Below are 16,371 nucleotides of genomic sequence, written 5' to 3'. Positions count from 1 at the left end.
TACTCAACAAGGCAATCACAAGGTTATAAATAAAATAAAAAGCTAGACTCAAAATAACTTATAGCACTTCAATTTTTATATTAGAGTTTTATATGGATTCATTTTTTTTATTCAAACAACACAAAACACGTATGTTTATTTGATCGTACAATGAGTGAGGTCCATAAAAGACTTATACAATAGTACCCATGTAGCGAGCATTAGGTTAGCGGATCCCAGACTATAAAAGCCTTAGGTCACTTGGCACAAAGTCCCCTAAGAACTTAATAACTCGAATACTAAAGAGCCCACTCGTGATCAATTATACATGACACTTATTCTTTTTTATTCTTTTTTTTTCTATTTCTGAACGAGTGCGTTTCGCTCCATCTCGTTCAACCCTAGACTACTCATATAAATATGATTCGACTGCTAGCCATTTGACACCTAGCCACAATAACTAGCAATGAAATCCAATTTTTCTCCAATTTCTAAAAATCCATGTTATTTTATTATTAAGAAAATATCCTAAATTTTAAATATAAACAAGCTATTAAACCTCGACAAACAAATAAACCATGGTTATGATCTAGTACTTAAGCCACCTATAAGACTTAGTGAAATACAAGTGTCTCTAGCATGAAAATTAATTCGATAAGACTTAACATCACTACACTAGCATCAATATCACAAATTAATCGGAAAAATCATCTAAGGGATCATGTTATAATGCAAATGCATGAACTATATGAACAAACTAACATAAAAACTACCAAAAAATAAAAAAAAAACTACATGGAAAAATATGCACTATATGAACTAAACTATTATGAATATGCAAACTATATGCGACTCACACAAAACATATTCCTTCAACTATTACCCCCAAACTTAAAATATTCACTGTCCTTAGTGAAGGTAATAGTAAGGAATTTGGGCATACCTAATCAGAATCAGGCTCCTCACCATCAACGAGTGGAGTGTTAGGTGTGTCCGAAGGTGGATACACGGAATCCTCACCAAAAAACTGGCCACTGGATATTAACACCGGTGGCTCTAAAACTGTCCCCAATGCCTGGGTGAGATCACGTACAAACCTGTTGTGGATGTCATGCATCGTATCCATCCTCCTAGCCAGATGCCTGTACTGCGTCATACTCATGCCAGCTCCCATATCAGCTCATTCCTCCTCCTCATGTGCCTGCTGTGATGTCCCTGCCTCATCTCCTAGATGAGATCTCTACGCAGTCATGCTCGCCTGAGTGGCCCCAACAGCTGGCCTCCCACCAGGTAGATGGTCAAAAGTATAACCAAGCCCCTTCAGATCGGGCTTGACTCCATCCCATTCTTGCATCGTAGCCAAATTAGTGCTGTCAATAGGAGCACTCGGGATCTGCAACTGCTCATATACGGGCCAATGAACACCAGCTGCCATACACAGCTACGTCACAACGGACGCATACGGAATAGACCCCGTGGTACTCCCCCTCAAGAACTTCAGGATACCCTGATAAATCACCATCCCCAAATCCACATAATCACCCTGAAGAATGCCCCATAACAGCCGTGTACGCTCCATAGTAATCTCATGCACATGCGAAGATGGCATGATGTTAGCACAAGTAAATGCGTTCCATGCACGGGCAAACCTGTTCATGCTGGAAGCCGGGAACGTAGAATACTCGGTTGTACCCTTCTTGATCTTCCAGTGAGTATCGGGCTGGCACAGTATAGCAACAATAAGATCCAGATCAAAGTCCTCTGGAGTCTTATCGTTCCACGTGTCTTGCCCGGGCTTCCTCGCGGGCTGCTCAATCACCGTCGTTATAGCCTCTGTACTGTACTCCACAGTCCTTCCTCGAACCACCGTGATGCCATTCTTCTCAGAATTCGCGTTCACATAGAACTCGCGAACAACACTCATGGGCACAGTGGGTGACTCGCAAAAAGGAACCCAACCCATCTCCAGAATCATCTCCAATAACTTACCATCCTTCCTTGATGGCAGGAAACCTCGCTCCTTGATGATCGGCTTCGAGAGAAGCCTCGTATACTCCGTTTCAACCTCGGGAGTAGAGAATCTCGGCCTTACACCACCCACACTTGAAGAATCAGTGGTGCTGCTGCTTACTTGTGTTCTTTGTCTCTTGGGTGCCATTGGAATTGAGTAGAGAGAATAAGAGTTGTGTTTAAGAGAGAATTTGTGAAGTGCTGAAGAAGTTGTGTATGAGGTGTATGTATATATAGGTTGTGAAGAGAGAACTATATATGGAATATAAGTGGGATTTGATAATGGGAATAATGGGAGTAATATGTTTGATTTGGAGAGGGAAATTTATGATGTAGGGGAGTAAAATTCGGTTGGGAATTGATTTTATAGCAAAAATCCCGATTTCCCCCCTTAAAACTGCCCTTTTATTTTTTTCTGAGTCGGGACCACGGCGCGGGCATGCGGTAGGACAGTGCGAGCGCGCACTACTTATGCCAAACCGGTGCGGCCGCGCGCTGGAACAACGTGGGCGCGCCGTGTTTCTGTGTTTTCAGCGCGGCCGCGCGCTAGGACAGCGCGTGCTTGCCAGGCTTCTATAGTCAGTCCTGAATTTTTTTCTTTTTTTGATTTTCTGTAATTTTCTCTTTTCTTCTTGCTTCCACTACTTAATAATGTACAACAAACTTGGGTTACCTCCCAAGAAGCGCTTGCTTTACATCGTTTAGCTTGACGTAGAACCTCGAGCTCAAACGGACAATAAAACGGCACTAACCAACTCACGGTTTACCGTGTCACCATAATAATGCTTCAACCTCTGACCATTTAACTTGAATGCTTGGCGCGGATCATTCTAAAAAATTTCCACCGCTTCATGTGAAAATACAGTTTTGACAATAAACGACCCTGACCATCTTGACTTCAACTTTCCAGGAAAAAGACGGAGATGAGAGTTGAACAAAAGAACTTGTTGCCCCGACACAAATGATTTGAGCACTAGACCCCGATCGTGCCACCTCTTGACTTTCTCCTTGTACATTTTGTTGTTCTCATAAGCTTGAAGTCGAAATTCATCAAGCTCATTCAATCGAAGCATCCTCTTCTTTCCAGCTGCATCCAAATCCAGATTCAATTTCTTCAAAGCCCAATACGCTTTATGCTCCAGCTCCGCGGCAAATGACACCCCTTACCATAAACCAACTGATACGGTGACATCCCTAGCGGAGTCTTGTATGCTGTTCGATACGCCCAAACAGCTTCATCAAGATTCAAAGACCAATCCTTCCTCGATGGACACACAACTTTCTCTTAAATGCGCTTGATCTCCCTGTTAGATACCTCGGCTTGACCATTCGTTTGAGGATGATAAGCTGTAGCAATGTGATGATTCACATTATACCTTTGCATCATAGCAGTGAACTTGCGGTTACAGAAATGCGACCCCTTATCACTGATTATAACTCTTGAAGTTCCAAATCTTATGAATATCTGCTTGTGAAGAAAATTAAGCACCACTTTCGCATCGTTCATTGGCAACGCCTTAACTTCAACCCATTTCGACACATAATCAACCGCCAACAGAATATACTGATTATTATAGGATGAGATTAATGGTCCCATGAAGTCAATTCCCCAAACATCAAAGACCTCAACCTCGAGAAGCATATTAAGAGGCATCTCATCCCTCTTAGACATATTACCCACACGTTGATATCGATCACATTTCAAAACGAACTGGTGAGCATCTTTAAACAAGGTTGGCCAAAAGAAACCTGCTTGCAGAATACGAGCTGTTGTCTTTTCTCCATTATAATGTCCTCCATAAGCCGTTGAGTGGCAATCTCGCAAGATCCCCCCGTTTCTCTGTAAGGAATACATCTCCTGATGATTTGGTCAGCTCCTTGGTGAAACAGAAACGTCTCATCCCACATATACCACTTCACTTCATGTAGAAACTTCTTCCTTTGAGCATAAGATAAATCGGGAGGCATGATATTACTCACAAGGTAGTTCACAATGTCTGCAAACCACGGTTCTTCTTCTTGCACTCCAAACAGCTGCTCGTCGGGAAAAGACTCATTTATTAATGTCTTATCTAATGAAGTAGCATTAGGGTTCTCTAAACACGAGAGATGATCAGTGACTTGATTTTCAGTCCCCTTTCTATCCTTGATTTCTAGTTCAAATTCTTGAAGCAAAAGAACCCATCTAATCAATCTAGGTTTCGAGTCCTTCTTTGAGACGAGATAACGAATTGCAGCGTGATCAGTGAAAACTGTCACCTTAGTCCCAAGTAAATAAGATCAAAATTTCTCAAAACCATAGAAAATAGCCAAAAGTTCTTTCTCTGTAGTAGTGTAATTCAGTTGAGCACCATTTAGGGTCTTGCTAGCGAAGTGGACCACATGAAATATGTTGTTCTTCCTCTTCCCAAGAACTGCTCCAACTGCATAGTCACTTGCATCGCACATCATCTTAAAAGGTTCATTCCAATCATGTACAGTTATGACAGGTGCCGTGATTAAACTCTTCTTCAACGTTTCAAAAGCTGCAAGACACTCGTCATCAAACTTGAAAGGGACGTCTTTCTCTAGTAAACTGCACAATGGCTTCGAAATCTTAGAGAAGTCTTTGATGAAATGCCCATAGAAACCCGCATGACCAAGAGAACTATGAATTCCCTTAACCGAAATAGGAGGAAGAAGATTCTCAATGACCCCCACCTTGGCTTTTTCCACCTCAAGACCCTTACTAGAAACCTTGTGCCCAAGAATAATGCCCTCTCGCACCATAAAGTGACATTTCTCCCAATTGAGAACCAAATTGGTCTCAACATACCTCTTGAGAATGTGTCCAAGATTTTGAAAGTATTCATCAAAAGAATCGCCAAATACAGAGATGTCGTCCATGAACACCTCCACATTCTGGCCAATCATATCAAAAAAAATGGCCATCATACATCTCTCAAATGTGGCTGGTGCACCACACATACCAAAAGAAACTCGTCTGAAGGCGAGAGTACCAAATGGACAAGTGAAGGTAGTCTTCTCCTGATCTTCTAGAGCGATACAAATCTGATTGTAACCCGAATAGCCATCAAGAAGATAGTAGTACTCATGACTAGCCAATCTATCAAGCATCTGGTCAATAAAGGGCAAAGAAAAGTGATCCTTTCTAGTGGCCTTGTTCAGCTTCCTGTAGTCCATACAAACTCTCCACCCCGTGACTGTTCTTATAGGAATAAGGTCATTCTTCTCACTTGTTACCACAGTAATTCCACCTTTCTTTGGCACACATTGAACCGGGCTTACCCATGAACAGTCAGAAATAGGATAGATGATCCCTGCATCTAGCCACTTAAGAATTTCTTTCTTCACTACTTTTTTCATGATCAGATTAAGTCTTCTTTGCTGCTCAACCGTAGGCTTGCTACCTTACTCTAGCAGAATTTTATGCATGCAATAAGAAAGGCTGATTTCCTTGATATCTGCTATAGTCCAAAATATTGCCGATTTAAACTCTCTTAGAAGCCTCAAGAGCTTTTCTCGTCACTACCTGAAAGGTCAGATGCAATAATAACAGGAAAAGTCGATGCATCACCTAAAAATGCATACCTCAAATGCTCAGGTAAAGGCTTAAGCTTAAGAGTGGGAGCTTCCTCAATAGATGGCTTGAGGCGTTTAGGAGCTTTGTTCAATTCCTCCATTCCAAGAGATTCAAAGACATATCAATCTTCCTCTTCTAGGGAGAAGCATTCAAATATTGTAATTGTTCTTCACCTTCGTTATCTTCACTATCTGAATTTCCTAGTAAGGCTTTTTCTAAGGCATCAGACCTTAGCAATTGATCAAGTTCTGAAGTAACCACAAAATCGACCAACTCCACCTTTAAGCACTCCTCATTTTCCATAGGAAATTTCATAGCATTGAACACATTAAAACTTAATCCTGATCCAGCACTCGCATTGTGAGCTCACCCTTCTGCACATCTATCAAGGTTCGACCAGTCGCCAAAAAAGGTCTTCCCAAAATTATGGGAATCTTCTTATCCTCCTCGAAATCAAGAATGACGAAATCAGCAGGGAAGATGAGTTTATCAACCTTGACCAAGACATCCTCCTCAATACCTCGCGGATATGTAATAGAACGGTTGGCCAACTATAAAGTCATATAAGTTGGTTTTGGATCAGGGAAGTCCAAATGTTTAAGATTGACAAATGCATCAGATTGATGCTAGCTCCCAAGTCATATACGCATCTGTCAAAAGACACTTTTCCAATAGTACACGGAATAGTGAAGCTTCTTGGATCTTTAAGCTTTGGAGGCAACTTCTGTTGCAGCACATCTCTGTATTCCTTCGTGAGAGCGATTGTCTCTAAATCATTTAGTTTCACTTTTCGAGAGAGAATACCTTTCATAAACTTTGCGTAACTAGGCATCTGCTCAAGAGCCTCAGCGAAAGGTATGTTGATATGAAGTTTCTTGAACACCTCCAAAAACTTCTCAAATTGCTTGTCCAGCTTTTTCTTCTGCATCCGCTTAGGAAAAGGCGGTGGAGGATAGATCTGTTTCTCCCCTGTATTACCCTCAGGAGGAGTGTGCTCAACAGTAATCTTCCTTGGTTCCACTTCTACTTCCTACTGCTCTACTTCTTTCTTAGCCCCAGCTTCTTCAGTCAATGCTTGAGTTTGTTCGGGATTCGCAACCTTTCCAGACCTCAAAGTGATTGCCTTTACCTGCTCCTTAGCTTCCTTCCTTCCTGGCACTTCAGTGTTACTAGGTAGTGTACCAGGCTTACGATTTAGCAATGCATTGGCAATTTGCCCAATTATATTTTCCAAGGTCTTGATAGAAACATCTTAACTCTTGCACATAAGCTTTAACTCCTCTAATTCAGATTTTTCATTAGCTTATTGCAACTGAAGTTGCTGTCTTTGTGCATATTGCGGTTGCTAAAAACTAGGAGAGTTGTACTGCTTAGCTGGATACTGCTGATAAGGCTGTTGAACCGCATTCTGAGCGTTGCTCCAACTGAAATTAGGATGATTGCGGTTGTTGGGATGATAAGTGGCCGGCACAGGTTGCTGCGAACACTGAAAGTTGCTCACAAACTGAGCTGATTCACTAGAAATTGCACACTAAATAGTCTCATGGGCACTAGCACAAAGCTCACAGACACTAGCGATTTGATTAACCCCATGATTAGCTAAAGTGTCCACCTTCATCATTAAAGCCTTAAGTTGGGCAGCTATAGCAGTTGCTGCATCCAACTCCAGAATTCCTACTACTTTTCCCCGAGTCAGTCTCTGGGAAGGATTCTGGTACTCATTAGCAGCCATCAGTTCAATCAATTCATAAGCTTCATCATAGCTTTTAGCCCACAAGGCTCCTCCTGATGCTGTATCGATCATGGGTCTAGAAGTAGCACCCAATCCATTATAAAAACAATTAATAATCATCCAATCAGGCATGCCATGGTGTGGGCACCTCCTTAGCATCTCCTTATATCGATCCCAAGCCTCACATAGAGATTCTCTAGTTTGCTGAGCAAACTGAGTAAGAGCATTCCTGATTGCAGCAGTCTTCGCCATAGGGAAGAATTTAGTGAGAAACTTTTGAGCAAGATCTTCCCAAGTGGTGATAGACCCTGCTGGTAGAGAATGTAACCAGCACTTAGCTTTGTCCCTCAGAGAGAATGGGAAGAGTCGCAGCTTGATAGCATCTTCAGTCACATCATTGAACTTGAACGTGTCGCAGATCTCGATGAAATCCCTGATGTGCATGTTGGGGTCTTCAGTAGGAGAACCCCTAAACTGAACTGAGTTCTGTATCATCTGAATCGTGCCTGACTTGATCTCAAAAGTGTTAGCCCTGATGGCTGGCCTGATGATGCTTGACTGAATTTCATTGATCTTAGGTTGAGAATAGTCCATAAAAACCTTAGGATCTTCTGCTTGATCTCCCATCACTACTAAAACTGGTTCTTCGACTTTCTCTTCTTCTTCTACCTTCTTTTCTTCTTTGAAAACTTCCCTTCGAACCACCACAACTTCTTCTTCGGCTTTATCCAGAGTTCTCATATGAGTACGCAAACGTGTATGCATACACCCTCGCTAGAGTACCTGAAATAAGACAAGGAAACAAATAAGTAACAATGTCTGAGTCAATGAACTTTAACGACCAATGATGGAAAATACATAAACTAAAAATTAACACTGCAAATCCCCGGCAGCGGCGCCAAAAACTTGTTAGTCGCTAAACACGCGCTGATAATTCACGCAAGTATACGCGTTCGCAAGTAGTATAAGATATAAATCAGATTCGTCCCACAGAGACTGGCTTGGTTAACTAATTAATTTATGCACTTAAGCAACAATGTATGGTTATTATTCAATGCTAAGATGATAACAAATTGAGGTTGTTTATAACTAAGAATTAAACTAACAATTATAACTAAGAGAATAAGAATGGTTGAATTAATATATATGACAAATATGGGATTCTAACTTCATTAAATACTTCATTTAATAGCCTTTTCAATCTTAACCTTAGCATGTAATGGTGATGGCACTAATCAGATAACACGAAACTGCTAAACGCCAACTTTCGTTACACGAATAACATACTACCAGACATCCATGAAAGATATAGAAGCTGAATAGACACCAATTATATGGAGACCCTATATGTCTATAGAATTTGACAACATAACGGTTTAAGCACAAGTTATCTATCTGGATTATATAGGGCAAGTAAGATGGTTAAAATTACCTACGAATCATGCATAACTATAACACATGAACCTATGCTAGCATGGTGAGTTCTAAATCCTTAAATTCATTGTCGCTTCATTAAAGATTAACACATTATCTTATAAGTTCGCGACTCTTATAAGACGAATAAGCACAACTAATACTAGGTTATCATACAATCACCACACACTAAGGCATCAAAACAAATTAACTAAATAAATCCATAAATAAATCCGTTAGAACCCCATGATAACGATTAGCCCATAATCGGACTCATCATCAATGTGGATTCCGATGAAAGCATGGTATAGTAAATGTAGTCTTTATACTTAAATAAAAAAACCAAGTACGAAACAAGAGTAAGGTTCACAAGTAAGAAAACTAGCATCCAAGTTATAACTTAGAACAAAGATTCACAAGTAAAAACAAGATCTTCTTCATCTTCGTTGAATCCGTGCTAAAACGGTCTTCTTACGGCTCTCCTTGCGCTCTGGTACGTCTCTCTCTTGAAAACGTCCTTTATTTGAATATATATAGCAGCCCCCATGCAATCTAGAAGTCCTCCAATTGTTTTCAGAATAGAATTAGGATTCTCTGAATTCGCACTGACACGGGCGCGCACTATCACAGCGCGGGCGCGCTGCCTTTCTGACATCCTGGCGCGGGCGCGCACTTGACCAGCGCGGGCACGCTGTACCTCTGGAAAAAACTTCAGATTTTCTTCTTTTTCTTTGCTGCTTCGAGCCGGCTTTCCACGAGCTTTTATTCCAACACCACCTTGACACCAAATTAGCACCAAAATAATGCTAATTCACCTGATTACCTAGATAATGCCTGAAATGCAAAAACACTAGAAAACACATTAAAACACTTAACAACTTGAGTACAAACGCATCAATTCAAAGCTTGATAGAGCATTATAAAGTGTCATAAATACCACTCAACAGCTCTCCAAACCCGGGTCAGAAGTTTGGGGTTCACAACTCTCTCTCTCTCTCTCTCACACACACACAATATAGACCTGCTTATGAAATAAAATATGCAATGACCTTTCTTTTACATAACCACGGATTGTAACAGGTTAAAGTATGAAAATAAGCCACATCTTTAACTTTTATTACATCGTACCAAATCCCAACTAGTTTAACTTACAACTGATATTGAAATCATTCTTACAAGCTTACATATCTGAAAACCAGACATAAAATCCTGCTAGCTGGATCCATCTCAACCTGGAATCCTAGCTCGTACACTGGACTGGGAATCTTTGCTACCAACCATTTCCTCTTTAACTATAGAATAACATAACAGATTCGAAAGAGTGAGCTAACTAGCTCAACAAGTTATAATAGCAATAACTGAGGTTAAACAATGACCAATTGAAATAAGAGGAATCAAATTTCTTGTTAAGCAATTATTAGAATTGGATATTCATTTTAAATTTTAAAACCAAGGTCAGGCTGTTGATCAGTCCCGCACTAACCCCGAGCAAGGCACACAACTCTGCTCTATAAACTGGATAAAAGGCACATATTGGCCTAATACGACCACGAATCTGGTCTGACCAGGAATCTGGTTCATATAAAGAAAACTATCCAGATCTAAAATAATTCAATATGATAAACATTGTAATTCAATAAAACAGAATCATAATTAATATTTATAAGACATTTGTTTCAGAGCATAATGCAATTTATGAGTATCACCAGGGTATATCAAGGTAAATATGAAGAATGGCTTCAAGCCTGTAGAAGAATCATGTATTAGATGAAAAATGGTTCAATGGTTATACAAGGTATAGATCTTTGATATTATAAGGTATTTTATGGTATATAAGTTTTTGTATGTTCAAGCAATTCCGTTTCAGTGTTTGGTATATGTTGTATATATATTTGTGGGGTAGTATCGTATTTATTTTGTTTAGTATCTAGGTATTTGACAATCAATGGTTCATAATGAATAAGGCTTAAAGCTCAAACATCAAATGATATGATCAGGGTTTAGGGTTAAACAAATTAACTATCACATGCTAATATTGGGTATAATTCAGGTATATTTAAAGCATTTGTAATATTAAATATGAATATCAGGGTATACTTGCAATATATCTAAATGAAGTTTAAGAACACTTGCCTTATCATAATGATTTCCAACTTCGCATGCACTCGTCTAACGGTTCTACTCAACAACCACTTGTCTTTTATTTCTATGCCTCGCTTCTACTCACTGATCACTTGCTTTCTTTTTCTATGCCTTGATTTCTCTGCTAGATATCACAAGTAACTATCAATATTCAATCTCATATTATTCTAATCGTCACATAGACGTCATAAGCTTTTAGCTACCTTCGTTTCACCCAAATCCGATTTACGGATTAAAAGTTATAACCAAAACAATCAAACAATGAACACATAGGCTTATCACATAATAATCAGATAGCACATAGCATGTAAGGTATTCGATAAAAAATGATTTTTCAAAGAACGATCAGGGTTAAAATGATTTTTCTGGTATTTAATACAAAATTTTTGTTAGGAATATGTTGTGAACTTGATGATAAGTTGAACAAAACATCTTAGTAGATTTAAATTAGTGTTTTTGTAGCTCTCGACGGATGATCTACAATAGTCCCGATGGATGATCTTTATAGTCCCGACGGATGACCTCTGAACATCCATCCATCAAGAGTGTAGCTTATGTAATAATAAGTATTGTAGCACATTTCTGCAAATAACAATGTTTTAGTTGTGTAGATGTTATAGGATTCTTTGAGTCATGTTGACTACTAGATTGATATGCTGAATAGGTTGGCTAATTGTAAATATAAGATGTCTTGTAATTTTGTATAAGTGAAATAGAGTCAGGTGGCAGAAAGACTCCCGACGGATGATCTACAAAGGCTCCCGACAGATAATCAACAAGGCTCCCGACGGATGACCAACATAGTCCCGACGGATGATCATAAATTCAGAAGAGCAGTTGACAGTGACAACACAGTCACATGCGTCGGGTGTTTGAAAATGGAATGTGGCAGTCTAATTGCAGGACTTAGAGAACAAAGAAGCATTACCATTTCCATGCAATTATGAAGATATTCAAAGATGCCGGATAGAGTAATGTAGTAGCATGAAGTTAGACTAGATTCAGTTTGTCTTATTGTCTTGTCTTACTATCATATAACTTGGTAATATATAAACCAAGAGTAGCAAGTTGAAAATTATCCAGGTTAGAAAGAAAAACTAGAGAAATAGAAAAAGCAAAATCTGTAAAGAATTTCTCAGTTGTTCTTGTTGTTCAACTTATAAGCAGTTGTGTGCTATTCAAGCATCACAGAGTTCTCATATATATATATACATATATATCTGGTGGATAATTTCAAATCCACCAGAAAGTCTTAAAGCCTTGTGTTTTATTGCTTTGTGTTTTGATTTCTATTTTACTTTCATTCCGCGCTTCTTACAAAATCAAACACAGTTATATATTAAGTAAGAACATTTTTAAAATTAGAAAAAGAAGCCAGAATTACATTCAACCCCCCTTATGTAATTCTGGTTGCATTGTTTGGGAATAACAATTGGTATCAGAGCAAGCTCTTGAAGTACAAAGAGTGTAAGGATCACCACAATCAATAAGATGATCAGAATGGATGTTGGAGTGAAAATTCCATTTCTGGACAAAGACAACTATCACCACTGAAAGGTGAAGATGCACCTACATCTTCTTTCTCAAGATGAAGCTTATGTGGACTGCATTGAGAAAGGTCCTCATGTTCCTATGAGAGCTGCTACAGGAAATGAACCATCAATTCTAAAGCCCAGACATGAATGGTCTGATCCAGACATTGAATAAGTCAGGAAAGATAAAAAGACCATGAACATACTGTTTAATGGTATTGATGGTGATATGTTTGACAACATCATAAACTGTAAAACAACAAAAGAAGTCTGGGACACAATTCAAATTATTTGTGATGGAACTGAGCAAGTAAGAGAGAACAAAATGCAGCTCTTGATTCAGCAATATGTGCATTTTCACTGTGAAGAAAGTGAGTCACTCACCGATATATTTAGTAGATTTTAAAAGCTACTGAATGCTCTCAAGTTGCATGGAAGGTTCTATCAAACAAAAGACTCAAACCTTAAATTCCTTAGATCTCTACCAAAGAAATGGAAGCCCATGATAGTCTCTTTAAGAAATTCTCAAGATTACAAGGAATTCACCTTGGAAAGATTGTATGAAATTCTAAAAACCTATGAGCTTGAAATAGAGCAAGATGAAAAGATGGAGAAAGGAAGGAACAAAGGAGGATCCATTGCACTAGTTGCTAAGCAAGAAAAGAAAAAAGAGATGAAGGTTGAAGCTGTGGAATCTGTATCAAATTCAAGAATCTGTGAAAGCAATGGTAAAGGGCTGGTAGCTGAAAATGAAGAACGGTTGAGCCAAGATGACATGGATGACATAGATGAGCATCTTGATTTTCTATCCAGGAGATTTTCCAAGATCAAATTCAAGAAGAATTTTGGAGCAGCTAAGTCAAACAGAAACATGGTTGATAAGTCTAAATTCAAGTGTTTCAAGTGTGGTTTGGCAGGTCATTTTGCTAGTAAGTGCAGAAAGCCTGATTCTTGTAAAAAGAAGTTTGAGCCTGTTGATAACAAGTAAAAATACTTTTAGTTGCTCAAGCAAAAGGAAAGGGCTTTCATTACACAAAAAAATGACTTGGCTGCAGATGGATTGGATGAAGATGAAGAAATAAACTATGTCAACCTAGCCCTAATGGCCAAATCAGATGAAGCAGAAGTTAGTTCATCCAGTAATCAGGTAATCACTACTAACCTAGCACATTTAACTAAATCTGAGTGCAATGATGCCATTAATGATATATCTACTGAGCTGTATCATTTGCGTGTGTTAGTCGCTAAACACGCGCTAAAATTACACGCAAGTATACGCGTTCACAAGTAGTATAAGATATAAATCAGATTCGTTCCCACAAAGACTGGTTTAGGTTAACTTTATAATTTATGCACTTAAGCAACAATGTATGGTTATTATTCAATGCTAAGATGAATAACAAATTAAGGTTGTTTATAACTAAGAATTAAACTAACAATTATAAGTAAGGGAATAAGAATGATTGAATTAATATTTATGATAAACATGAAATTCTAACTTCATTAAATACTCAAGAAGAATGTCTGTATAGCAGCTTTCTCTCAAAGGAAGAACCAAAGAAGGTAGAAGAAGCTCTGTTGGATCCTGATTGGTAACTGGCTATGCAGGAGGAGCTAAACCAATTTGAAAGGAACAAGGTATGGAAGCTGGTATCCAAGGCTAAAGGAAAGAATCCAATTAACACCAAGTGGGTATTCGAAAACAAGATGGATGAAAATGGCATAGTTATCAGGAACAAAGCTAGATTGGTTGCTAAGGGCTACTGTCAACAAGAAGGAATAGATTTTGATGAAACTTTTGCTCCTGTTGTAAAACTTAAAGCCATCAGGATTTTCTTAGCCTATGCAGCTCATGCCAATTTCAAAGTCTATCAAATGGATGTCAAAAGTGCCTTTCTGAATGGAGATTTGGAGGATGAAGTATATGTCAGTCAGCCTCCTGGTTTTGAAGATCCAAATTTTTCAGAATATGTCTACTATCTTTTGAAAGCACTTTATGGATTGAAGCAAGCACCTAAAGCCTGGTATAATACTTTGTCAAAGTTTCTCTTAGAAAATCACTTCACAAGAGGTACTGCTGACAAAACTTTATTCTTTAGAAATGTTAATGGCTCTAGCATACTTGTTCAAATTTATGTAGATGATATTATATTTGGCTCTACAGATGAAAAACTTTGCAAAAAGTTTGCCAAATTGATGCAAAGTAAGTATGAAATGAGCATGATGGGAAAACTAACTTACTTTCTTGGTTTACAAGTTAAGCAAGTTAGTGATGGAATATTTATTAGTCAAACCAAATATATTTATGATCTTTTAAAGAAGTTTGATCTAATGGATTACACATCTGTAAAAACTCTCATGGCCACGACAATTAAACTTGAATTAAACACTGCTGAAAAGTCTGTGGATATTTCAAGCTATAGATGCATGGTTGGCTCACTTTTGTACTTAACAGCTAGTAGATCAGATATAATATTTGTTACTTGTCTTGGTGCTAGATTTCAGGCTGATCCTAGAGAGTATCATTTAATAGCTGTAAAGAGAATTTTCATATATCTCAAGGGAACACCAAAACTTGGCATTTGGTACCCTAGAGATTATGGTTTTGATCTAACTGGTTATTCAGATGTAGACTATGCAGGGTGCAAGATTGATAGAAAAAGCACTACAAGAACCTGTCAATTTCTAGGAAACAAGCTAGTATCCTGGTTCAGTAAAAAGCAAAATTCCGTCTCTACTTCTATAACTGAGGATGAATATATTGCTGCTACCTGCTGGCAGTTGTTCTGCACAAATTCTATGGATGAAAAACCAATTGTTGGACTATGGTCTACAAGTGGACAAAATTCCTATTTCTGTGATAACACAAGTGCAATTGCCATTACTGAAAATCCACTAGAGCATTCAAGAATAAAGCACATAGAAATTAAGTATCACTTCATTAGGGAACATGTAATGAGTGGTACTGTAGAACTCCATTTTGTTCCAAGTGAGAAGTAACTTGCAGATATCTTTACCAAGCCACTTGATGAATCCACCTTCACTAGGTTGGTAAGTGAGTTACGTATGCTTAATTATTCTTAAATTATTTGTGATAATTTTGCAAGTTGAAATGAATTCAAAAATTTAATTGTTTTTTCTATTTTGGATGAAAATTTGGCTAAGTCAAATTTTACATCTCGACGGATGTTCCTTATCCATTGAATTTGATCATCCGTCGAAATAGAATATCTTGGTAGAAATTAATTACTTTTCTGGATTATTTTAAACCTGACGGATAATTGCTTTATTCTCATCCGTCGAATTATTTACATCTTAGCCGTTAAAGTTCTGAACATTATCCATCAGATATACTTACAGTCTGTAAGTATATCACGACGGATAATTGACAGAATTTTGACAGTTATTTTACTTTTAAACGACTATTTTGGGCAATTCTCATTGGGTCTTTAATTTTTACCTCTAATTTTTATCCCATTTTATCTGAGAATACATAAAAGCCTTACTTCAAGTTTATTCTAGCTTTTATCTTTCTCTATTGCAATTAACTGCTCTCTTCTTCCTCAAAGCAAAACCCTTTTTCTCTCTGCAAATTTCCTTGCTTTAACAATGGCACCAGTAGTCAAGATCATGTTTCAGTCAGGATTCATTTATGAAAAGAACAATTTCGTGGCTCTTGTAAACAAAGAAATTCCAGCCTTTGAGGATTATCACAAAATGATGGATTTTGTGAAGGGATGCAATCATTTTCTGAAGGGATGCAAGCTTAGTTATGCCATGCTGGAATCATCCACAATCTACTGTGAAGTTGTGGAGGAGATGTGGGCCACTGCTGTGTATCAAGAAACTGACAAAACAATAACTCTCTCCATTAAAGGTAAGGAATTCTGCATTTACAGTGATACTATCCAAGCATGCTTTAAAATTTCTGAAAACACTACTACTAAACCCCACACAGATGCTGAGTTAGTTAATTTGCT

General features: G+C 38.3%; 1 non-coding gene across 1 annotated transcript; it reads left to right on the top strand.

Annotated features, from left to right (window-relative positions):
- The first annotated feature begins 7,434 nt into the window (after window positions 1–7,434).
- Window positions 7,435–7,541, top strand: LOC141694704 (small nucleolar RNA R71). The gene has a single exon (XR_012563989.1). It is a non-coding gene; the product is annotated as a small nucleolar RNA R71 (small nucleolar RNA).
- The last annotated feature ends 8,830 nt before the right edge of the window (window positions 7,542–16,371 follow it).

This window comes from Apium graveolens, chromosome 10, assembly GCF_009905375.1.
Source record: "Apium graveolens cultivar Ventura chromosome 10, ASM990537v1, whole genome shotgun sequence".
Classification (NCBI taxonomy): domain Eukaryota; kingdom Viridiplantae; phylum Streptophyta; class Magnoliopsida; order Apiales; family Apiaceae; genus Apium; species Apium graveolens.
The sequence above is the reverse complement of the archived record's forward strand: the minus strand, read 5'-3'. Positions and strand labels throughout refer to the sequence as shown.